Source organism: Triturus cristatus, chromosome 5_1, assembly GCF_964204655.1.
Source record: "Triturus cristatus chromosome 5_1, aTriCri1.1, whole genome shotgun sequence".
Lineage (NCBI taxonomy): Eukaryota > Metazoa > Chordata > Amphibia > Caudata > Salamandridae > Triturus > Triturus cristatus.
In genome coordinates, this window is record NC_140587.1 from 226,123,456 (window position 1) to 226,147,521 (window position 24,066).

The following is a 24,066-nucleotide window of genomic DNA, read 5'->3' on the forward strand; positions in this document are numbered from 1 at the left end:
TATTTAAGAAAGACGGATGTCGAAACGCGGTGTGGTGCAGAAGGCTGTTAGTTGAATAAATGACTGTTGCTAATCGGAGCCTCAGGACAAGCAGCTCTCTCTTTGAGTACGATATAACTGGGGTTTGGCCCCATCACTGCACCAGCAGTGAGAGCGCGCAGCCTGCAGACCTTTAAAGGAAAGCGACATGCCCGGTTGTTGTCAACATATTTGAGATCTTGAAGTCGGCGATGGGCTAAGTATCTCCTCCGTGTGTACTATACAGTTAAAGACGCAGGACCGAAGGTCTTTCCAAAACGCCTGGCGCGACTTCGTGTTCGAAGGACAGTTTCATCGAAGAGAAACGGTGAGAAAATGTCCTTTACAGCACTGATGCAGCCCGTGATTAAGGGCCCGGGAGCCAGCAAAAGAGTTTTAATGACACATTAGCTGAAATCTGCCACACTGAAAATGAGGCAAATGGGACTTTTGGAAAATATATGAGCACTTTGCAGTCGAAGTCTTTGAAACTATTTCAAGGATGTTTTAGTGTACCAACGAAAGACACTACCTTTACCAGAATGCCCTTGAGTATGCTTAAGGCAAGTCAATCAAAGCAACACGAGACCGGCACCACTTGAGAAAGACGGATGTGGAAACGCGTTGTGGTGCAAAATGCTGTTTGTTGAATAAAAGAATGTTGCTGATTGGAGTCCTCGGTAGCAGTATGTGTATATGCATCACACTTTCCATTGTAAATACATTTTTGATTTGCCTATAACATTAAACCCCATTGGAAGTTGGGCACGGAACTTACCAGCCTATGAACTCCATTATCTTAGGTTTGGCGTGCAAAGTTTGGTGAAGATGTATCTATTGGGGAAAAAAGTTGAGGGAGAGTGCACAAATGAGTGAGTTCGCATTTTAGCTCACATCTCCTATACAGCCCACACAGGTGAACATCGTTATATCAAACTTAACATGAAGCGCAATTTTTTCTGTTTGGGGTAAATCCATTCAGTCGTTCCGAGAAATTAGTGTTTAAAAGCGGGCTTTAAAGTGTTAACACAATATCTTTCCCGTTTAAACCCACAAGTCCTTCACGTTTACAACAATGTGATTGGCTGGACTAGGGCTGAATTTTTCGGTCTCGCTGAGCTAGCGCATGCGCTGCACGGAGACATTTAGTAGGTGAGTTTTGAAAGTGCTACTGGCTGGCCTAGCACTTGCCTTCACGCGACAGCGTGCACGCGCGTAGCCGCCATCTGTCTCCTCCGTCACGCATCATTGAGTTGCTTGTTTTTCTTAATTTCCTGTGCTTTCCCCTCTGCCTCCGTCCGATCACTTTCACGGCTTGGCTGTTACAAGCAGAAATCAAACCAACACGAGTGCATAAGGCCCAACAATATCGCTGAAAATGTCGGTTCACCCCGCTCTGCACCTGACTTTGGAAACAGCGCCTATCTTTGCGTGTCTTGTGACATAACCCCCATTATAGTAGCCTAAGCTAATTATGAACGCTATGCCGTGGTATTGGCATGATGCTCTAATTCCTTGAGTAGATTTAACATTTAATTGCACTATGCCATTTTTTAACCGTTTACGGTGATTTGACCTGTGGGATACTGGTGACATTTGCATTAATCTCGCATATCTTTGTGTTTACCTACGTAGGACCCTCTACTTGCCATGAATACTGCGTGTTGAATTAAGTTAATTAACACCTCATAAGAGATCCAGAATAATAATATGCCTCATTTAAGGTTTTTATTTTTACATACTCAGTATTTTATATTTTCTCTTCTATGGACTGACACCGAGGGGTGAGCACAAATATTTGAGTTAGTTGCATATATGGTCTTTTACAGTCTTGACATTGGTGTTGTATTCACTTTGTAATACTGCTATTTTAATGTGATTTCATCAGTCCTGTAATGCTTCTAGTCGTTTGTATGCGTCACTTGTGACCTGTGACTCACGGAACTGTTGACTGTGTTAAGTGCATTACCGATGTATTCATGTTGATGTACAGAAACTAAAGTGTCACGAAAATAATTTGTGGATCGAATTAAAGACTATGGACACCTCACGACTTCATGTTGGACGTTGAATTTTCCTTGAACTCTGAGTGCTCAGGACAATTGTTTTGTATTACTTTAACCCATGTGTTGTGGGTTATATTTGGGGCTGCCTGTTAGCCAACCCATGTTCTTGAGCACCATTTATTTGTAACTTTTCATTCTTCTTTCCCCGGACTAGTTCGGTGAGCGTCCGGCTTTTGGCCTGGCTACTATATTCCTTCCATTTTTTTTTTTATAGCACACATTAAAATTTAAATGCCTGTAAATGAACTGACCAATTATTTCAGATTATATTAAAATTCACAAAGCACAAATGAAGCACATTTGTTTGTAATACTGAGTGTGGTGGAAACAAATGTAATATGATCGAAACAAATCAGTACACAAGGTGATGTTGATTTCCATAGTTTTAACAGTAAAACTATGTATCTGTGCAACATTAAGGGTCATTTCAATAGAAAATGTGTTTTCTGTAATAGCAGTGCACTACTAAACCTTGCATACTCCACTCTACGTCACTCCATTCTATTCCACTCTACGCAAATCTGCGCCTATCCACTCTGACACTCTACTCCACTCTTCGCCACTTCCACATTATGACATTCTACTCTGCCATTCCACACTATGCCACTCTACTCCACACTATGCCACTCTATACCCCTCTACTCCACAACACTTTACTCCAATGTATGCCACTCCAATCTTACTATTCCAATCTATTCTACAATGCTATACTCCACTCTGACACTCGATGCCACTCTACTTCACTCTATGCCACTCTACTTCACTCTACACCACGACACTCCACTCGTTTCCGCTTTACGGCACAGCACTCCACACCACTTTACTTCACGCTACTTTACTCCACACTGTGCCACTCCACTTTATGCCACTCTAATCTATTCTAACACACTCCACTACACACTTCTGCACTCTGACACACTACAACACTTCTGTCTACGCCACTTTACAAAATTCCACTCATGACACTCCACACCACTTTACTCCACTCTATGCCACTCTACTACACTTTCCTCCTCTCAGTGCCACTCAACTCTAGAACACTACTCTACGAAACTTCACTCTACGCCACTTCACTCTACGAAACTCTATTCTACGCCACAACACTCTACACCCTCCACTCTGATACTAATCAACTCTATGAAGAATGTGTTCTTTTTTCGAAATGTGTTTACCCTGCATGCCACAACAACGCGGTCGTTACCCAGTCCTTGCGACTTTAGATTACCCTGGACGAAGCTCTGCAACATATATCCTGGATCTTCGACGTTCTACTTTAACCAGAAGACTGAAGAAATCTCCCTTGGGGTCAAGGAGTGACTCCCCTGCTTGGCAGGCACCAAAGAAGCAACTGTCTGGTCTGCAATTCTGAAGCTCCCGCCAGACGCCAAAGTCTCTGCATCCCCAGAGGTGGATTTCCAGACTTCCCCAAGGCTACCCTGAGTCCACAGCAAAGCTGAGGCCCGTGGCGATAGTGGGTGATGTGGAACCGTGACCCCTGGACACCGTGATCTTTTGCTGATCCATCATCTTCCTGGTCTTCCTCGAAGTTGTGCTTCGGGCTCCGAGTAGCCCCTGCCTTGAGCACCTCCTGCACTGAAGATTTCTGGCCTCCACTCCACGAGTGAGCCTTGGGCCAGTTTCCAGTGCGACCGCTTGAGGCTCCTTCGCGATCGCTAGCCCGTTGGCTAGTAGGTCCCCACGAAGGCGACTCCTCTTCTGATTGGGCTTTCCTGGTTTCTCCAGACGTGTCCCGACTTACCCTCGCTGGGTGAGTCCACCAGACCTTGCTGGTCTGCACCGACGTCCTTTCTCTGATTCCAAGTGACTTGCCGTTGCCAAGGCTTGTTGGGTCCAATCTGGTCGCCGACATCGCAGCACTCAACAGACTTTGTGGGACAGCTCGAATCCAACTCCTGGTCATCATCGGCGCCTCCTGGACCTCGTGGCTGAAGAGTCAAGACACCCGTCAACTCACCTGAAGCACCCGACATCTGTGGGCATTGGTCTATCGTGCCCTTGGTCACTGGTAAGTCACCCAGACTCTGTCCCCTCTGCTTTCAGGTGCTTTCCATCCTAAATCCGGGCTTGGATCTCTCCGGACACTTCTCCTCTTCACGGCAGCAGCACTTCCTGAGCAGCTTCCATTGAAAACAGCGACGCGACCCAACACCATTTAACACCTATGCACCTGGCTTCCCTAGGTGAGGTAACTCAAATACTACGGTGCTCCCGTGGGTGTTGGCCCTAGACACCTGTAAGTCCAAAAGGGTTCACTCATAGTCATCCTCTAAGTGTCCTTAAACTCTTAATTTCCAACCGCGACATTACCCATAGAAGTTAACGGCGATTCGCGGCTGTGTTCTCACATTGCACGCGTCCCCCGTGGGTCCCCTGTGTCACTACCTTGGGTGGTTCCTTGTGGTCCAAGCCCTTTTACAGGCTCTAGGCCTTGTGTCTAGTTCAGTCGTGGTTCTTATACCACTTTATTGGAATATGGTTTGGTACGCCCCTAGGGCCCAAACGTGTATTTGTGCTATTACTGTTGAATACTGACTTGTAACTTAAGTACTTCGAACTCCAGTCTTATAAAGAGACTAGAGGGGTGTGTTTTATCTTAAATACATAATATATACCTGGTGTGGTTGTCCTTTCATTTGATTATTCAAGTGATTATAGACTGGTAAAACAAGCTGCTTTACATTCCTTCAAGAGTTAGCCTGAAGGCTGCTCTCCATAGCTACCACTAAGATTGCTTTCAATAAAGGTTGTCTTTAACCTATCACCATAAGGGGTTTGGACTGATACAAGGTGCCCACTATAACTAGTGGACAGCATATATCAGGCCAACTTCTCACATATGGGTTGTGACATGCCAGTGCAAAAATGCATTTGAAAATCTAATAGCTGGCCCAATTAAAACGGACATTTAGCTCTGCCAATGCTTGTTTTTATTGGGATTTTTATTTTTTGCACCTCACATTTTTGTCTTTTTAATGTTGCCGGTACAAAACTAAGCTGTGTTGGCATTTTACCAAGAACTATAAATAATCAAGTAAATTCCAGAACTCTGATATATTCTATATTGTACATCAATACACCTATACCAAACTTGGCATCTTTCTCTTAAATACAGTCAAATTGAGTTCCCAACCGTTATGTCCAGGGCTTTAAGTGGGATGAAAAAACTGGGAGGGGTCTCCCAAAGGGGCGTGGCCAATGTAATTAAGGGCGTGGCTTATAACACCTAAAAATCTGTGCTTCGAATAGTGTGCCGCCCGACTTGTATTTTGCTGTTTCTATCATTGCATCCACATATATGATACAAGAACCATCATACCTACAAACAAGTCAGGACTATTGGCTTTGTCAATGGTTGTTAGTTGTACGAAAAATAGGCAGCAACTATGGCTTGTAAATAATATTGAAAAAGCTTCCACTTAAAGCCCTGGTGACAGACACTATGACAATGTTGCTGCTCTGCGTTTCAAAAAGAGAAGGGAAATCTAGAGAGAAATGACTCTCTTTAAAGGATCTCAGGGCAGAGCCCACGATTTGAAACTGAGAGGGCATGCATTTCTGTTGACATCCAAGTAGAATGTGTGCATAGTGGGATCTTAATTTTTTCCTGAAGAGGGTGGAGGGGTGGTTTTTGGATGGCTAGCTCAGTCCTTACTTGTGGCTAAGGGCGAAAAAGCCTTTTATTCCTCAGGGCATTTCCCCAGTGGGCTGGTGTCCTTGAAAAAAAGACAAAGACATACAGAAGCAGGTAGAAGGTAAAGGGAAAGCAATCCGAGAGGGAGAAGAGACAGAGGAGAGACAGGGAGAGGATGGATGGATGGAAAGAGAGAGATTTCACAAAGAGATGAAGTGGTGTTGATTTGAGTATGTTTGCCAGGGCTGCTTTTTCTCCCCAGTCTGACCCTGATTGTGGGTCCCCACGAGATAAAGGACAAAGTTTAATTTCAGATGGACAAAGTTGTCTATTAATTGTGAGCCTCCCTTGTAGCCCTGGTCAACTGGCAGCATCTGACAGATTACTTATCACAAACACATGCAACTTGCTTCCTGTCTAGATGTTTGGACTTCTTATACCGGAACAGTTTCTGCACAGGAAACATGAACATCATTTACGGGTCACATGGGGGCGCAGCTTTGACCCCACCGGCTTGTCTCTTGCAACCCCTGGCCTCAATGGGTGGCAAAATCAATTCCAAGAACACTGGGCTAGCTCACCCGTATGAGTTTTGGTTGGGCTCCACGCTCCTTGTTTTTTGCCACTTTGTAGGAGCTGTAGGCCCTAGCTCCCCACATATTCTTGGGGACAATAGAGGGTGGGTTTGCTGGGGGCACTCAAGGAAGAGAATCTTCTTTGACTTAAGTGGACTGGTTCTGACGCAGGGTAAGAGCGAAGCAGCAGGCCATATTATATACCTCTAGCACAATGCAGCAACTTTGGTGGCTGTCCCATGTTGTGCTATTGTTAATAAACAGAGGAGTTGGTCTAACGGCTAGGGCAGTCGACCTTGAATCGGGGGAACTATGTTCGAGTCTATGCAATGACGCTGAACATCCTGTGATTCTGGGAAAATCACTTAATCTCCCCATGCATAACAAAAATGAATGTGTCCTCATGTAATGCAACTGGTGCTATGTAAAGCGCTCTGATACCCGATTCTGGTCAAGTTCGCGCTATATAAAACTCTGTAAAAATAACAAAAAGCACACCCATTCAATTTATAACCACCAAACAGACTGAGGCAACTGGGACAAGCGTTCAGGCAACCACCACTTCTTCAGCGACATCAGTGTTGACAACTAAAGAATGGTGACTCTAGTACAGGACGTAAGTTACCAACTTACAATTTGGATACTTGCAGTTTTGAAAGTTAATTGCTTTGGGACAAACCAGTGCAACACCAAACATGTCACTGGTCAAGTCCTCGCACATTTATAAGAGCTTCTATACACTACGATTGCTGGGATACCTCTTATGCGATCTGGCCCTTCATTACCACGACTTAATATGGAAAACCGAGGGCAAATTTTTAACAGCAATATGGTATTTGAGGTTAAGTAAACTCATGCCTAAGAAAGGATTTTAGGGATACTGTAAACATTTTATATACTACTATTAAGAGGATTGTAACCTGTTTTTAATACTTTCATCAATTTTCATTGTTTTTATACGTACATATATACATTTAGTCTTATGTATTTTATTCATGTTTGTTTGTATTCTTGTTGCCTTTTACGTTTTTTTAATGAACCGAAATGAATGGATTCTCCTGGTGTCTTCAGTGTCTTTGGAAGTCGCTTCAGGATGGTGCTGGGTGTTGTGATTTGGTGGTTGTCACGCACACCTTCTGTCTTTGCACATTTATATTATGCTACAGACCACAATAGATATTCTGACATTGGTTTGATTCATCTTCAGACAGACCCTCCAGTAGAATACCTGAATTCCATCCTCATGGATCCCACCCTTTTAGATCCCCTGCTGTCCAGGGGACCAGGCAGTGTGACTCCATCCCTGCATGTGATCCAGATTCACTGACCTGTTCTGTGCACAGCTGGAGGTGAGGTGACTCCGCTCTATCAAAGGAAAGAGGGCCATTGAAGATGGGTTGATCTACCGGGGGGTGTGGGGAGGGGGGCATTCTCATTGTATTCCTGAAATATTCTGCTTCTGTGAGAAGGGGTGCAAATGTGCTTCAGGTCCTTCGAGTTGAGCTTTTGCAGCTAGAAGCAGGGCAGGCAATTGCATGAGCTTCCTATGAAACTAGCTGCTGTGCTCATTGTGTCAGAGGTTATTATGTTTTTTGCACATCACAGAAGAAGCTGCCCTGAGAATATCTGCGCCCACGCCAAAAAAACTGTGATGAATTTGTAATATTTTAAACAATTCTACAGAATAACCGAGAATTGCGTGCAAGAGTGAATCTAAAATATCAGACCACAGCACATAAATGTAGGCAAGAGGGAACCTTACAAGAAATAAATGCAGTTGTCCTAGTGAATCCAAACATGATTCTTGCACACATCCTTTAAACAAACAACAATAGTGCCAAGAGCGGCTCCTCTGTTGGAGCGGAGGAGCGTCGCCCCACTTAAACCTGCCCCCCAAAGACCCAGAGATGAACGATAAAATGGTAGTTCATTACTATTTTACTTTTTATCCCCAGTCTCGAGCCAAGCGTCAGAATGGGGGAAGGGCTGCTGCTGACTGAGAGGAGGGTGGGCTGTCCAATACGCTGTTTAAAGTTCACATATCTTTTTGGCCGGATATCTTGTGATGGCCAGCCACACATGCGCACATTAAATCTCTCAACACAGCTGTCTTAAGACGGCTGTCTTAAGTAAGTGCAGGCCTCGAGTGCACTGTGGAGCGCCAAGTGAGTGCGCTCCCTCCAATCAGGGCGTTGCTCACATGCCTCATGTGAGGAGCACCACGATTGGGTAAGAGAGTTCCAGCATCTGGTCCCAGTTCCTGCAAAGAAGAGGACGTTGTGTTGGGTATGTTTTATATGCTTTTTTATAATATTATGCACAAGTGCCTTCCCACCCCTTTAAATTCCAGCCGCCACTGAGTAGGCCGCATGCAGGTTTATATGGTGCAAGCGGGTTCAGGTGTAGCACAGACTTATGGCCTAATTATGAGATGTCTCTAGGAGATACCAGTGCCTGAATTATGTATTCCAGACTGTATCCCACAAGTTATCAGGCATACGGGTTTTTACCGGGTTGCCTTTCCTGTTAGAACTCCTAATCCAGCAGTGCTCTGCCCAACTTTCAATGAGCCCCTTAGTTCCAAGTAATTGGATATAATTGACATAGAATATTATTAGTGCAGATATAGAAGTATATGTTATGTGGTGATCAGTGGAAAATCAGACTATTGAAATCAGGATTTGGTGGGAATATATACTTAAGACATAACACCGTACACCTCTAGGTTATACATCAGACTACGTTAAAAAAAAATCGTGCATGCGTTCCACTTTTTTAAGGTTTTAATAGTAATAGGATAACGCTTCTTAAAATAAAATTAAACCGATCCCACATTTATACTAAACAATTATTCAAATATCTTGGGCCTGGACAGAATCTGAATTATCCATTGAAAATTGCAAACTCCCCGAACCCTGACCTATGCGAAATGTATTAAAATTTTGGTTTGTGAAGAAAATGTCTTACCCCTCAAAAATTCTGTTCAAACCAGTCTCCTTCATGTATCTTGGAAAACTTTATTGTGTAAACTGCATACTCAAGAAAAAAACATAACTCAAGGTAACTCTAACCATATTTCAAATGTCATTTTTTGATAAAATCTGCAATTTCACACATCCTGATCTTATATGGAAGGAGTTTAAATAATGTACTCCTAATCGAAATTACCAAACATGAACGTAGCACTAGGGTTTCCATGATTCAAAGGCAGAAATGTATCCCTAGACTACATGTCCAGCCTTCTAAATTTCAGGGCATATGTCTCAAGCAGTTGTGTCGCCCTAGCGGCACACAATGTGGACACAAGTGCGATGCAACTACTAGGTAAGATTAATCAAGCCATGCAAGGCCACCTTGTGTGGGCCTTGCGTGGCCGATAAATTTAGAGTATCGCAATGCAGCGCAACTCGCTGCCTTTCAATACTGTGCCCCAGGGAGGCGTTCCACGGGTGGACTGTGGGTGTTCCCACGCATCCACCCATGAATTTTGGTGCATTCCCAGATTTGCTATTACTGGTAGACATGGGAAGGCGTCAAAATGCTACGCCTTACCAGGTGAGACGTAATGAGTAGAAATATCTATTTTTCTACTCATTTTATCCTGTATCTGTGCAGTAAGGTATCCTTTCCTGTACAAAAACAATCCTGTTTCAATGCAGGCACCCCTACACCATGGCGCAAGGATGCCTGTGTTGGCGCTAGGCAGCACATTCTGTGCCAGTGCAAGGAAGAGACAGGAATGAGCCATATAATGTTAAATTTGGATCATTCATGCCCCTTCCTTATCGTGCAGTGTAGCATGCGGGTTTTCTGCACTGCACTGTGTGATTATTTATTTATTTTTTTGATGAATGTGCCCCTTAAGCTGCATCCAGATCTCTGTCTTGAAACCGGGTATAATTAGACACATAACTTTCAAAGTTCAAAGGGCACGCTTGAAAGTTTTTGAGTGAACTTGCTGGCGTATGGTTTGAGTTACAGTGTGTGCTGTTTAGAAAGCTATCCTAAGGATTTTCTGTATGCGATTATGCATATTTTTTCATGCAAATTTCAGTTGAGCACACCATTTTGGTAAAATTGACAATTTCACAAATATTTGGTAGGCCTTGCAAGGCTGTACCTCTTGCTAATAAAGGAAAATCAAAGTTATTAGTACTTAGGATGTCTAATCCCAATACAAAGTTTAAGAATACTACCCTGACTGGGTGGGCGCTCTCTGTCCCTTATTTAGTCACATTATATTTTGTCGTCTCTGTTTAGGTTTAGAGGCGCCTTGAGATAATATAGATTATTGTATGCTTCATAGAAATGAAATATTTAAATAATGCAACAGGGTGGGCATGACATTAGGAGTTCCATTGATAGCAATAATTCTAGTAAAACCCAGACATTTGAGGTGAGCAGCTCTCTATCTTAAGACTGGGAACTACCCAGGGATTCCATCCGGTGTTTGGCGTATGTATGAATGAAAAAATCAATGTATGTATGTATCTATGCTTTACCTATATGTTGTGTTTATAAAGCACAAACATAGCCAAAAGGCAATGGAGTGCTTCACTGGGTCAAAGGCACAGTCAATGTGTTATGGAGTGGTAGCTGGTTTCTAAGAGTGAAAGTGGACTGTTACTGCATCAACATGGTTAGGGCAGTCCTGGTGAATATGGGGATTTCATTCCCGATCTTTGGTGCACAGATGAAAAAGGTCTGTTGCTTTCAGTGAGCAGTTTGCATTTGTGGACCTCAAGTTATGGTGAGGTGTATATAGTTCCAACACATGAACAGAAGATATTTTAGGCCATGCCTGGCCAGTAGTAATGTTGCTGAATAGTTTGAACCTCATGCTCTGAGTCACTATCGCCCAGTGCAAGTATTTGAGAGGTGATATCATAAGAGACAATTTCTTGAGTTGAAAAAGAGACTGCCTGCATGCGTAGCTGCAGAAGGACGTGTCCATGTTGTGCTCCCTGGAGAAGCACACAAGTGCCCGTAACAGGGTCTCTTTGGCAGTTACCCACCTCTTAGATGCATGCTGCAGCCAGCAGTTCAAACAGCCATTCGCCTCCCACTTACAAATCTACTACCGCCTCTTAAAAGGTCTCTCCTGTAAATTGGAGCCACAAAGGCTTGGAACTCTCTCCTCCTGCAAATTAGAGCGATGCCCAATCCACTGATGCTTTGAAAACCTGGTTGTGCAATCCAGAATAGCTTCACTTCCCCCTCTTGGTTCTTCTTGACTGTGTCAAAGCTAGTGCCAAGACGCCTATGAGCACTGAAGTGCTCATTATAAATTCTACTAACATAACATAACATCAAATTAGGCTGTCTTTATTATTCAACTTTTAGAAATGGTTTCTACATCTCCCAAAAATATACATCTTACATTTGAATAATGCATATACATTCTTTCTGTATTTTGTCATGCTTTACTTGGCAGATGTTATTTATGTCATACAGTTTTGTGTGTTGATGATAGACTAAGGCATCAGGCAAGTCTGGTTGTGTTTTTGATGGGTTACACTCTGTGTGTGTCTTATTAAATTTCATTAATGTAAGGTTTATGTTTACCTTATATCATAGTCCTTAATGGACGCCATCTTTTTTTGATTCAAGTTTGTAAGAACAAAAACCTTTGAACACTAACATTGTGAAGAGGTATCTTTAAAAAATAATATGATAAAAATAGTACATAACAATGGTACATCAAAAATAAGTATTTACTGGATAGCTTCTGATTCCTAGTGCATTGGTATTCTGCTGCCTTTGTCCTCCTTTTAACCTGCTGATGTGAATCTTCATAATTTCCTTTCAGTCCTTCTTGTGAATCGCTCATTTCATGGGCATGGACTCACATCATCTGTTACGAATGTTATGAAGCATGCAAAATAGAAAAGTCATTTTGCACACCTTGTCTAGTACATAACCCAACGCACCAGCTAATCAATGCAGGCATCTGAGCGTGCCTAAGGTAGTCCAAAAACATGCTCGATTGTAGCTAGGGTGCAGCGGGGTGCTTCACTATAAGCCCTTTTTGTAAATATGCCTTTCACCATTTTTTTATATTTATGGAAAAAGATTTGCGCCTGATCTGGACGCGAGGACAAATTGGCACTAATTCCTCAGTGGAAACAGTTACCACAGGACGCGCTCCAGGACACAGGCTGCATCTTTTGACAGCTGGAATCGCCGTAAAGGAAACGCCAACTGCTGTGGGGCTCAAACCGGCTGAATTTGAATCTTCGCGCTGATACCATTGCCGTGAGGGGAACGGCTGGGCTGCCTACATTTCCCAGCATACCTAGCGCACGGCGCCTGCCGTAGGTGTCATCAGGCAGCGCCGGGGCGATATTTAAGTCCCCTAGCAGCTCCGCAGCGCGGGACGCGCTCCAGGACACAGGCTGCATCTTTTGACAGCTGGAATCGCCGTAAAGGAAACGCCAACTGCTGTGGGGCTCAAACCGGCTGAATTTGAACCTTCGCGCTGATTCCATTGCCGTGAGGGGAACGGCTGGGCTGCCTACATTTCCCAGCATACCTAGCGCCCGGCGCCTGCCGTAGGTGTCATCAGGCAGCGCCGGGGTGATATTTAAGTCCCCTAGCATCTCCCCAGCGCCTGTCCTAGCCCGTCGAGGACCGTTCGAGGCCGGGCTGGGCCACCCCTCTGACATCTGCTACAGACCTTCTGAACTGTGAGTTCCATAGTGTGTGTAGTTTATTACTGTTCGAGACTGTGAATCCGGACTTACTTAGATTGTCACTGTGTCACGTCTTTGACTGATAGGACACATTTCCTCATCCCCCAGCCTGGAGATTAGGCCTATTGTGGCCCAGTGACTTTGCTTTGGGATCATTATATTGTGCCATTTGTTGCCTAGTGCTATTCGCTCCCTCCTTCCTTGATAGCGACTGGTTGTTCCTCCATCACTCCATGGCGGAGAGTCAAGGATTTTTGTCATCTGTAAAGCATGGGGGCCTGGCTAAGGGTACTTTGGACCACTATTTTAGTAAGGCTACCATGGACGTAGAGCAGGAGGACACATTAGCCGAGCGAAGGGCTGAGCGTCGCCAGTCGATAGAGTGTTTGAAAAAAAGACCACTAATTGATCTATCCCAACAAACTATCCTGCCTGTCGTAAATTCCCCTAGTAATGACCTTATTTCTCTAGATGATGTACCCGTACTCCTTCGGGATATTTCCCCTTTACCTTTCCTACCTAATTCTTTGGAATCTTTACAGCCGATTACTACTTCTTGTTTGAATGATTCTCCGCTAGGAATAGAAGCGATAATAACTTCTCCTACGATAAATAAAGAAATTCCTAAAAAAAGGATAAGAAATCCATTGGTGCACAAGATTCCTGGTCCACCACCTGAAAAAAGGGGGGAGTTGCATACAGAAATAGGACTAGCTATACCGACTTTGGGAAAAGCGATAAGACTATTAAACAAACAGCTTCTATTCCTAAAATTCCCACGATGTCTGCGCAAATCTCAAAGGTCGTTTCTAATACTACATCAAACTTAGCAGTAGTAGGCACTCCCCAATATAGTTCCCCTAAGAAAACACACTCAATTGACCCTCTGGAGAGTATTGAACATCTTATAAGGTCTTTCATATTACCAATAATTGAGAGGCTTAAGAGGGTCGAGGAAAGGTTGGGGAACATTGAATTGGCCGTCAGTAATAAGGTGAGCCAAATTAGAGATAAAGTGTCGAAGGATTGCCCCTCTGCTGTAACTAAACAACCCTCGTGTTATATCGTGGATGATGGCTCAGCTAGTATTTCTAAGAAGATTATTGACCCTAAAGGAACGATTACGGGCCCTAAAGAGTTGGTTAAACTAGCCCCTCGACCTGCAAGACAGATGGCTTTGCCAACCCCAAATGAATCCTCGAAGAGTAGGGACAAACGGCAGGAAAAAAATACGGGCATTGAAGAGTGTATGAGTCCCAGTACTAGCAGAGGTACTACTCATAGGGAGCCCCGGGTTGAATTACCACCAGAAGTGGTTCCCTATGTGGTAGTGCTGGCGAGAGTTCCTAAATTGCCAGATGGCAAGAGGGAGGGATTTTTCCAGCTTAAAAATAAGATTGTACATTGGCTGAGTCAAAATCGCCCACTCCCTTACCATGCTAATGGGGAAATACTGCATGTACGCCGACTAGACTGGCTGGGAAGTAGAACGAAGGATATAAATGGGGATTTAGTTATTGTCAACTTCAGGGACCCCGCAGTAGTGAGGCATATTCTTAATTACCCTGCGGGGACTCTGGGGAGCTCTATTATTTCCTTGGAACTAACTTTTTTCTATCCTAGAAATCAAGTGAGTAGAGGTAGACATTTCGGGGCTCCCCCTTTGCCTATGCCTTTGATTAAATCTAGTGCACTCTGCATAAATAAGTATAAAACGTTTGAAACTAATCCCCAATTAATGACCCATGATAATGTTCTAAACGGGGATACTGTATCCCCATGGAAGTACGGGAAGCATTTTGGGAGGTTGGATTATTTTGTCCCATTTACGCCTTTGGATGTCTCAAACCGATACGAGGCTCTTTCGAACCTTGACGGTTGTGATTGACAGATGAGACAAGCTACCAAACCACTCTTAGTTGAAATCCAATCTGACCCATCAATATATTCTGGCCTACCGTACAAATCTGTTTCAATGGAACAACAAAGTCCATTAAAGGGGATTCTGAGTCTAGAACAAATTGCCTCCTCTTCTATCTTATGCCCCCCTTCTAATTGTGTATCCAGCCAGGGGGCGGTTGCTGGGTCGTCCATATTGGGTAACTTAGTTGGCCTACTGGACGCCCAAACATCTAACCAGTCACCTACTGTTGAAGGTGTTAAAATTATTTCATGGAACGTGGCCGGACTTAAAAATAAACTCCCCAACCTGGAGTGGAGTTCATTTATTACTTCCTTTGACATTTGTATGCTGCAAGAAACCTGGATGCTTGAAGAGAGCGTGGCTCCGGGCTTCGCAACGTTTGATATTATGGCATGCAAAAGTGGCCGGGGAAGGCCTTCAGGGGGGTTGTCTCTATGGGTCGGCTCCCACTTGGGAGTAAAGGCAAAGGCCGTCACAACGGATTCACGGGATGTACAATTTGTATTACTGGATGTAGAGAAGGGTCCGAGTATTGCTCTGATAAATGTTTACTCTAGACCTACTAAGATGGGCCTTGAATCAGAGGCAATTACTGTATTGTTCAAACTATTACAGTCACTTGATTTCTCTACTGTACTAATTATAGGCGGGGATTTTAACTGCCACTTTGAGCCTTTACTGGATCCAAACATGGGAGATTGTGACGAAGTGGATTCATTATGGAATATTCCGGACCCACTTACCCCTTTAGTCAAGGTATGGACTCCCTTAGTCTTGCAATTGCAGTCTCTCTCCTTAGCTGCATCATTGCGAGCTTGCAATGGAAGGGTGATGCCTGACAGACCTGGGAAAACAACGTTCAACAGAGCTACCCATACCTCAATAATTGACTACATCTTCATTGAAGCTAAACACTGGGACAAGCTTTATGAATTTGTGGTCATTGAGAGGTTGGACAGTGATCACAATGCTCTAGCTCTGACCCTTAAATTAGGAAGTTTTGGACTTAAAAATTCGGTCCCGGGTGAAAACCCTATGTTTGATCCAATGACAATCAGCAACTGTAGAAGGAGAGTAAAGTGGCCAGAATTCCTAATGTCGAATAGTAAACTGGCGGAATTGTATGGAATAATAACTCCATTTATCGAGGAGATGGGGGAAGTTGGGTCTATGGCCAGTCCTACTGATATTCACTGCAAACTGGTCACTGCACTAAGGGACATTTTGTACCCAGTAAAAAGGGTTACACAGTCAAGGGTTGAATCAGTAGGGTGGTATAATAAAGTTTGTCGTATGGCCAAAAAGGCCCTGTTGTTGGTAGTAAAAACCAAGGACAGAGAAGCTATCAGAATGAATCGCTTCTTGTACAAAAAGGCAATTAGTGACGCCAAGAAAAAAGGGGAGGTTGAACTCTGGGAGCAGTTGGGCAATGCGCTTAGTTGTAAGGACGCTAAGTTATTCTGGTCTATTGTTGCAACTGGAGTGAGTGGGTATTCATCTGTACCTGTCTCAAATATTGCAGCCTCATCTTGGGAAAGTCACTTTTGTGACCTATATGGTATACGTGATTCTGATAATCTGTCTGCTGACACCCCCGACCTCCCTCTAGTTCCAGTGGTCCATGCTTCTCCGGAGCTCTTCACTTTGATTGAGGTGGAAAAAGCAATTGGGAAAATGCTCCCGAACAAAGCACCGGGCTTGGATAAACTGCCTGGGGATCTATTTAGGGCCCAGCCAAAGATTTGGGCACCCTACTTGGTTGTCCTATTTAATAGTATTCTGCAGGGGAGTGATGTACCCTTTACTTGGCTTGGGGCCGAAATAGTGCCTATTTTTAAAAAGGGCTGTCCATTAACTCTCTCTAATTATAGACCCATTAGTCTCATAGACACTTCACAAAAATTAATGGGGAGGGTCCTTTTGGACAGGGTCCTGGGCTGGATCGAGGAGAACGGGATTTTGACCACCTTTCAGGGAGGCTTTAGGACTGGTTTTTCCACCTTAGATCAGATTTTTCGCCTGCAGGTCCTGTATTGGAAAATAGCCCTGGTTGAGGGTGGCAGCCTCTACCTGGTGTTTGTGGACCTGCGGGCAGCTTTTGATCTGGTTCCTCGAATTAAACTTTGGCAAGTCCTGGCAGATATGGGTCTCCCATCTTACTTATTGGCTGTTCTATCTAGGCTTCATGCCAATAACTATGCCCAAGTAAGATGTGGGAAATATGGTGAGCTCACCGACCGCTTTCCTGTTCAAAAAGGCGTTCGCCAAGGGTGTGTCTTGGCCCCCACATTGTTCAGTCTCTACATAAATGGCCTTATTGACCACCTGAATTGTATACCAAACAATGATGCCCCCAAACTAGTATCAGGACGCGTGCCCGCACTGATGTTCGCGGACGATACTTTGTTATTGTCTAGAACGTCTTCGGGTATACAAAATACTCTGAACGGTTTTGCAAAGTTTTGTGAGTCTAGAGGACTCGAAATAAATCTGGGGAAAACTAAATACATGATTTTTAATCCCCCCAAACGGGTGCGCCCAAACCCAGTTTTATTTGATATTCCCCTTGAGAGAGTCAAAACTTTCGTTTATCTAGGCGTGACCTTAACGGAGAATTTTAGTTGGGATTCTCAGATCACTAAGTCAACACTTAAGCTTGTCCAATTGACTGGGGGTCTGAATAAAGTTTTTAAAAGATCAAGTTTTAAACCAGTGTCCCCCGCCCTTGAAATTTATTGTAGACAGGCAAGAGTGGCTGCAATTTATGGAGCCGAACTCTGGGGACATAAGCAGTCTGTATCTTTTACAAGGGCTGAGCTATCTTTTTTAAGATCTCTTCTTGGGCTTCCCTCCAGCACACCGTCGATCCCTCTTAGGCTCGATCTCGGGTTAGTCCCAATAGAGGAGATTATTAGTGCAAGGCCTATCTTGTATTGGAAAAGGGTGTGGTCAGTGCCTGAACTGTCTTCGTATAAACTAGAATTTGTAGAGATCTGGCCTGCACTTAAATTTAAAAAAATCCCTTGGCTCCTGCATATTAAGGCAGTCTGTCTTCAACTAGGACTCTCGGAAATGTGGGCAAACCCGGAGGCAAGTTGTTTCGGGATTCCAAGGAAGGATATTCTTTCTTTGGTGTCCTCGAAAAATTCTTCTCTACATTCGAGCTCTTTAGCGATAGGTAGATTGACCCTAGAATTCCTCTTGGTTAAACAGGATTCTAAACTAGAGGAATTCATGGATCAAATAGAACCCCCACTTGCCCGTAAACTGTACATTCAATTAAGGTATGGCACCCTACCGATCAGGTCCTTTCTATCCAAGTGGCAGGCACGAAATTTGGAAAGTTGTCCTGCCTGTAATTACAAAATTGAGTCTGTCGAACATGTGTTGTTTTTCTGTCCTGCCTATCATTTAATCAGGAAAAGCTGGCTGATTCCCATTTGTAGGAATCTGGGTTTTCGCCATGTTAAACAGGCTAGCAGGACTTTAATCTATGATACTGATCCACACATTGTTTTCGCTGTATCTCGCTATCTTTACGGCATGTGGCGCTGGAGACAAACGTTTTTAACTTAATCACCCTCATCTTGATGACTTATAAGTTTAATCTTGTTTTTTAAAGATTTTAACTTTAAAATGCTATTTATTGTTTTATTGTACTATTTGTAATAATGTAATTGATGATATGTCTATTTGTACTTTTTATGGTCTTTTGAGCGAAATAAAGTTATCAAGAACAAGAACATAATAGCAGCTGCTCTCATTCTAAATGACATTTGACCACTCAATAATTCCAGGTGTGTTTGCTTGCAGATTAGGAACTTGCAAAATGCATTTAATTTTCCTTCGCGTAAATCTGAGAACTTTTAGGAAAATTATGTGAAATGACGCAAAATGCCAATCCGTGATTTAACGCTATATTGTCGCGCAAAACGAGTCCTGGCATCAAATTTTGACACCAGGGTGCATTTTGCACATAAAATACTGTGAAAAACACAATTGATACAGCCACCGTTGGTGCTTTGGTTATTTTCATTGTGGCCACGCTCTCAAAGTTTTCTCCAAAATGTGGCACAATTACACAATATGATATATTAACATAATTTCGGGAAATTTGCATGTGTATTTCGAAATTACAGAAATTCTGCAAATAATGCCAGCATAAGTTAAATTTCTGCCATGCCTAATGCAAACACATAGCATGCGATTTTATCAATGTAACACTTTACATGCGCTTTACACTTGTGGGACAGAGCGAAATAACCGCACATGCATCAATTTCGCTTCTCCTACGGCCACAGAGCGAGTCCTGTTTTGCTTTGTTTGCACAGCCCATCAATACCTGAGGAAGACAAGCAGAGTTCAATCCGCCAGACAAGCATTGTGGCGTCAAAGGGTTAAGTCAACTAACAGTTCTATTTGCCAGATGTTAGAGTGGTGCTACTGTGTGATAATAGTGATGTTCGAAAAACTACCAATTAAATCAGTACAGAGTTTTCAAATTTTTTTTATCAGCTATAAAGATGCACGGAAATACAACTCTCTGTCATTGTGTCAATGTCAAGTATTAATCTTGGCTGCACACTGGCATTCTATCAGATGCACATTTTGTTCATCCTAAAGCGTACTGCACTCCACAGCACCCTTCCTAATCCTTTATTATCCGGAGAGCAGGTTGTCCTGTCAATCAGACCAGCCCAGCCACCTACTGCTGAGACACTAACCTAAAAAAAAAAAAAAAACACAAACTAAGCACTGCCTGTCTGGATGACAATATTATCTTTTTTATTGTCCCCGGGGGACAACCGCAGTATCCTTCATGTCAGGTTTGACCAGCTCTTGGGATTTCTGGGACTTGCTTCCAGGCGAGCTGCCCTCTCTTTCAAGCAGCACTGGCCAAGGGCGCGGCCTTTCATGCACAGGAGTGTAAGGAGCTCGGCTTTCAGGGACTCGTTTCATGCTGACCCTCACATGAGGCCGGGTGCTAACATGAAGCCGATCTCCTGGGCGAAAAGAAAACTAGAAAAGGGAGCGAGAGATTTGAGGAATAAAAATAGATAGGTACAGTATGATATAGGGAATAAGAAAGATATTCTCCGAAGAAGAAAAGGCAACATTTTCTCACATTTAACATGTGGATACGAGTTTTGAAAATGTCACTGAATAGTGAGTTCAGCAGCTCTGTTCTAGCTTAAGAGCAGTGACTCACAGGCAGGTGTATTCTTACCATGCATGCAATGACCAGTCATTAATTTGCTGACGTGTTTGTACAGTGTGTCCTTCTGGTTACTTCAGCGGGCGTTGGATTCCAGTCGGTATGAGAGGGTCAGTGTGATATGCTTCAGTCTGTGCCCCCAGGATGAGGAGGTTAATTAGCTGCTTTCTGGAAGAGTCCTACTTTTAGGCCTTTTCTTTTTGTAATGCGGGGATGCCCTATGGTCTGGGTGCAGTGAGTTTTATTGTCTGGTCATCTGCACCCCCAGGCTCTGCCTCCATGTTTGTGTTTGTTCTGCCAGAAAGCTTGTGGACAAACATGGTTTGCTACTGCTGAACATAAGTTTCTGGCGAGAACAAGGTGGGTGTACGGTCTCAGCATGTAGGCTGCAGGGCCGGATTGGGATCCCAAAGCAGCCCTGGCAATTTTGACGGACCAGCCCCCCCTGCTGCATTTGTTACTAGGGCCGATATAGCAGCACCACTGCAAAACCGACCCCCAGAATCAAAAACAGCCCCCACTGCTAAATATTTGCCCCCCACCCTTCCAGCCTCCGGGGAAAACTCCTGGTGCCTGTTACGGCCAGTCCGGCCCTGGTAGGCAGGGACTGTGACCGCAGTGCCAAAAAAACTGAAATTGATATTTACATTTACTGGGAGCCCGTGAAGTAGTGTTTCAAAGGCTGCTCATCAATGGAAATATCGCTGCACAATAAGGCACATTCTGGCCTCTTCATTCTGAAACCTTTAAAGCCTGACTATGAAAATCTTTTGTAGCCCAGTATAAACAAGGTCACAACAGTCTAAGTGGGCCATCACAAGGGTTCCTGTCTTTTCCAGGTGGTTTTCTGGTTAGGAGAGTTGGATATTTCTCTGTAAAAGGGTGAGTTGCGGATACGTGACCTTAACTATTTCGTGACCGGGGGAAATTAAAGTGAGTGAACATGATTTCTATACTTCTTTCAGGATGGTGATGCTTCAAAGTGAAAGGGCAACTCAAATGACATTGAGAAGGATTCTTGACTCCAACAAATGATTTCACTTTTAGACCCTTTCAGGCAGAGGAATGCCTTTCATTCTGATGCATGCCTGATCCCGACAGGAGGATATGGTGACCTGATGCTTTGGCTTATTTACCAGGTGAAAGTGGCTAGGAGTGAGGTTCACCCGACACTATTCTAGCAGCTTGTTAAAGAGAAGGTATGACAGGAATGACCCCTTTGGTTTTCACACATGACATTTTCATATGGTCATGAAGATGATGTAACCCACCTCTCCATGATCTTACTGGGTTGGGTTATAACAAATTGCAAAAATGCCACAAGATGAGAAAGACCTTCAAGTTTGTGGACAGTTTCTCTGGGGAAAAGTACTAAGCAGTACCAAAACAGCACCAAAAACATCCACAAAGGTCCAAATTGAATGAGGAAAAATAAATCCTTCACCTTAAGATCACCTGTTTACACTTCCAAGGGCAGAGGAACTGGATTTGGCACGGCCTGGTAAGTCAGGACTATCAGCAGAAAAGTGCAGGAACTGGTAGGTGAAGTATTTAACAGGAGGCAAGCACGCACACGCCCTTGGAGAACCTTGGAAGCATGATGTAGAAAGCTAAGTCCAATCCTTTCACTCACAGGACAGAAGCAGCAAGGAGCAGGCCAACATCACAAAGCAACAGGCAGTGTGGCAGTCCCTCCTACATCATTCAGCTCTTCTCCCTGGCAGAATGTTCTCAGTCCAGAGGTGTTCTGATTTTGGGGTGTTAGAGGTCCAATACCTATACCCCTTTGTGCCTTTGAAGTAGGAAAACTTCAAATGAAAGTCTTTTGTAGTGCACAAGACCCTGCCTTTTCCTGACCTGGCTCCAAACACACTACAGGGGTGTAGAGACCGCTTTGTGTGAAGACAGGCACAACCCTATTCAGGTGTCAGAGACAACTCCTCCTACCACTCTAGCTCAGGAAGGCCCTTCAGACTTGTGATGGCCCATCAGGCAATGCAACACACACCTCAGCTCCCTTTGTGTGACTGTCTAAAGTGAATGCATGAGAGCCCAACTGTCAGCCAGCCCAGACATGCATTCTACAGACAGGCAGAGGCACAGAATGATTAAGCAAGAAAATGCCCACTTTCTAAAAGTGGCATTTTCAAACTCACAATTTAAAAAACACCTTCATCAAAAGATGTATTTTTTAATTGTTAGTTCAGAGACCCCAAACTCTAAATCTCAATCTGCTCCTAATGGAAAGTTACATTTAAAAGATATTTCCAGGCAATCCCCCTGTTATCCTATGGGAGAGAGAGGCCTTGCAATATTGAAGAACAAAATTAGCAGTATTTCACTATTAGGACATGTACAACACACCAGTGCATGTCCTACTTTTCAAATTCACTGCACCCTGCCCATGGGGCTGCCTTGGGCCTACCTTAGGGGAAGACTTACATGTAGTAAATGGGAAGGTTTAGGTCTGGCAAGTGGGTACACTTGCCAGGTCGAAATGGCAGTTAAAACTGCACACACAGACACTGCAGTGGCAGGTCTGAGACATGTTTGCAGGGCTGCTCATGTGGGTGGCACAATCAGTGCTGCAGGCCCACCAGTATGTGCACTTTACTTGAGACTTAATAGTAAATCAAATACACAAATTATGGATTAAGCAATCACCAATACAATGTAGACAGAGAGCATATGCACTTTCGTACTGGTTAGCAGTGGTAAAGTGCCCAGAGTCCTAAAAGCAACAAAAGCAGGTCAGAAAAATAGGGGGAACAAGGCAAAATGTTTGGGGATAACTCTGTAAAAAGGGCCAGGTGAGGTCCACCAGAAACCCTCTTCTTTGAGCATCTTCTTTGATGGGGCGTACAATTATAATGTGTATTCTATTGATTAATTTATGGCTGTTGTTTAACAACTATTGACTAACTTATCCGGTTCTTTTTATTTAACAATGATCATATGGATGTAAGATTGGTATTGTGCATGTCCTGATTCTGTATATTGCAATAGAACATCACGTCAGTAAAAGTAAACATCAAATGCACATTTTATATGCCTGACTATTGTTCCTGCTATGCAATTTTTGGAAATGGTATATGCCCTGATAATAGGCCTATGTTGTTGCTGCATGCTCACTAATTCCTATGGTTGTGTCCAAATATGGTTCTTGTGGCTAGCTGTGCCAAAGAATGCACGCTACACCTAACTGATGAGTCCCAACAAAACTGAATCTGGGGTTGCCTGTAATCCTACAGGGCAAGTGGCCTAGCAACTGAGGCTGTCCATATTTGTAAGGGTCCAAATCAGATTTGCATTTCTTCATGGGAAATCTTCTGAATCACAACCAGAAAAGCCCTGGAGAAACAGTTGTGGATGAACACTACATTTCATTTTCCTGGGCTTCACCCTTTCTCTATTTTGTGTACACCATTTGCACAAAGAGATATTCACAATTAACTATGGGTAATTCCAGCGAGAGGTGTAAAGGACATCATTGTAATTATATTTGCTCTTGGAAAAGGGGACATGATGAAGTCAACAGACATACAGTACATTGTATGTGTACATAAATATTGCATTAAAAATAACAAAAAAACACACATGGGTGGTTTTTACTTGATGCTACTTTACTAGATGGCAGTGAGTGAGTGATAGCATTTGCACATCACCCTCCACCTTAATAGGGTCTCCTGGTGGAAGTCAAAAACTGCTTAGTAGAACAAATACGATTTCAGCTTTTTGTTAAATCTTAGGAGAGTGGTTGAGCGCTTGACATCTGAAAGCACTGAGTTCCAAAGGACAGCCATCTAGAGAGCGAAAAAATGGACTCGCATTAATGTAACTGGGAGTGAGTCTTTGGCCACCACACCTAAGTGCAGCTAGTGATCCCAAAACTGTGTATTTGCTGCTAACAGCTAGTTAGGATAT

The 24,066-nt window shown here is 43.6% G+C and overlaps 1 protein-coding gene across 1 annotated transcript in view; it reads left to right on the forward strand.

The window, feature by feature from the left end:
* The first annotated feature begins 49 nt into the window (after positions 1–49).
* FAM135B (family with sequence similarity 135 member B) overlaps positions 50–24,066 on the forward strand; it is a 1,149,009-nt gene continuing 1,124,992 nt past the window's right edge. The window contains exon 1 of the mRNA XM_085604871.1: positions 50–346. The gene's annotated coding sequence lies outside the window, so the exon portion shown is untranslated. The remainder of the gene's footprint in view (positions 347–24,066) is intronic.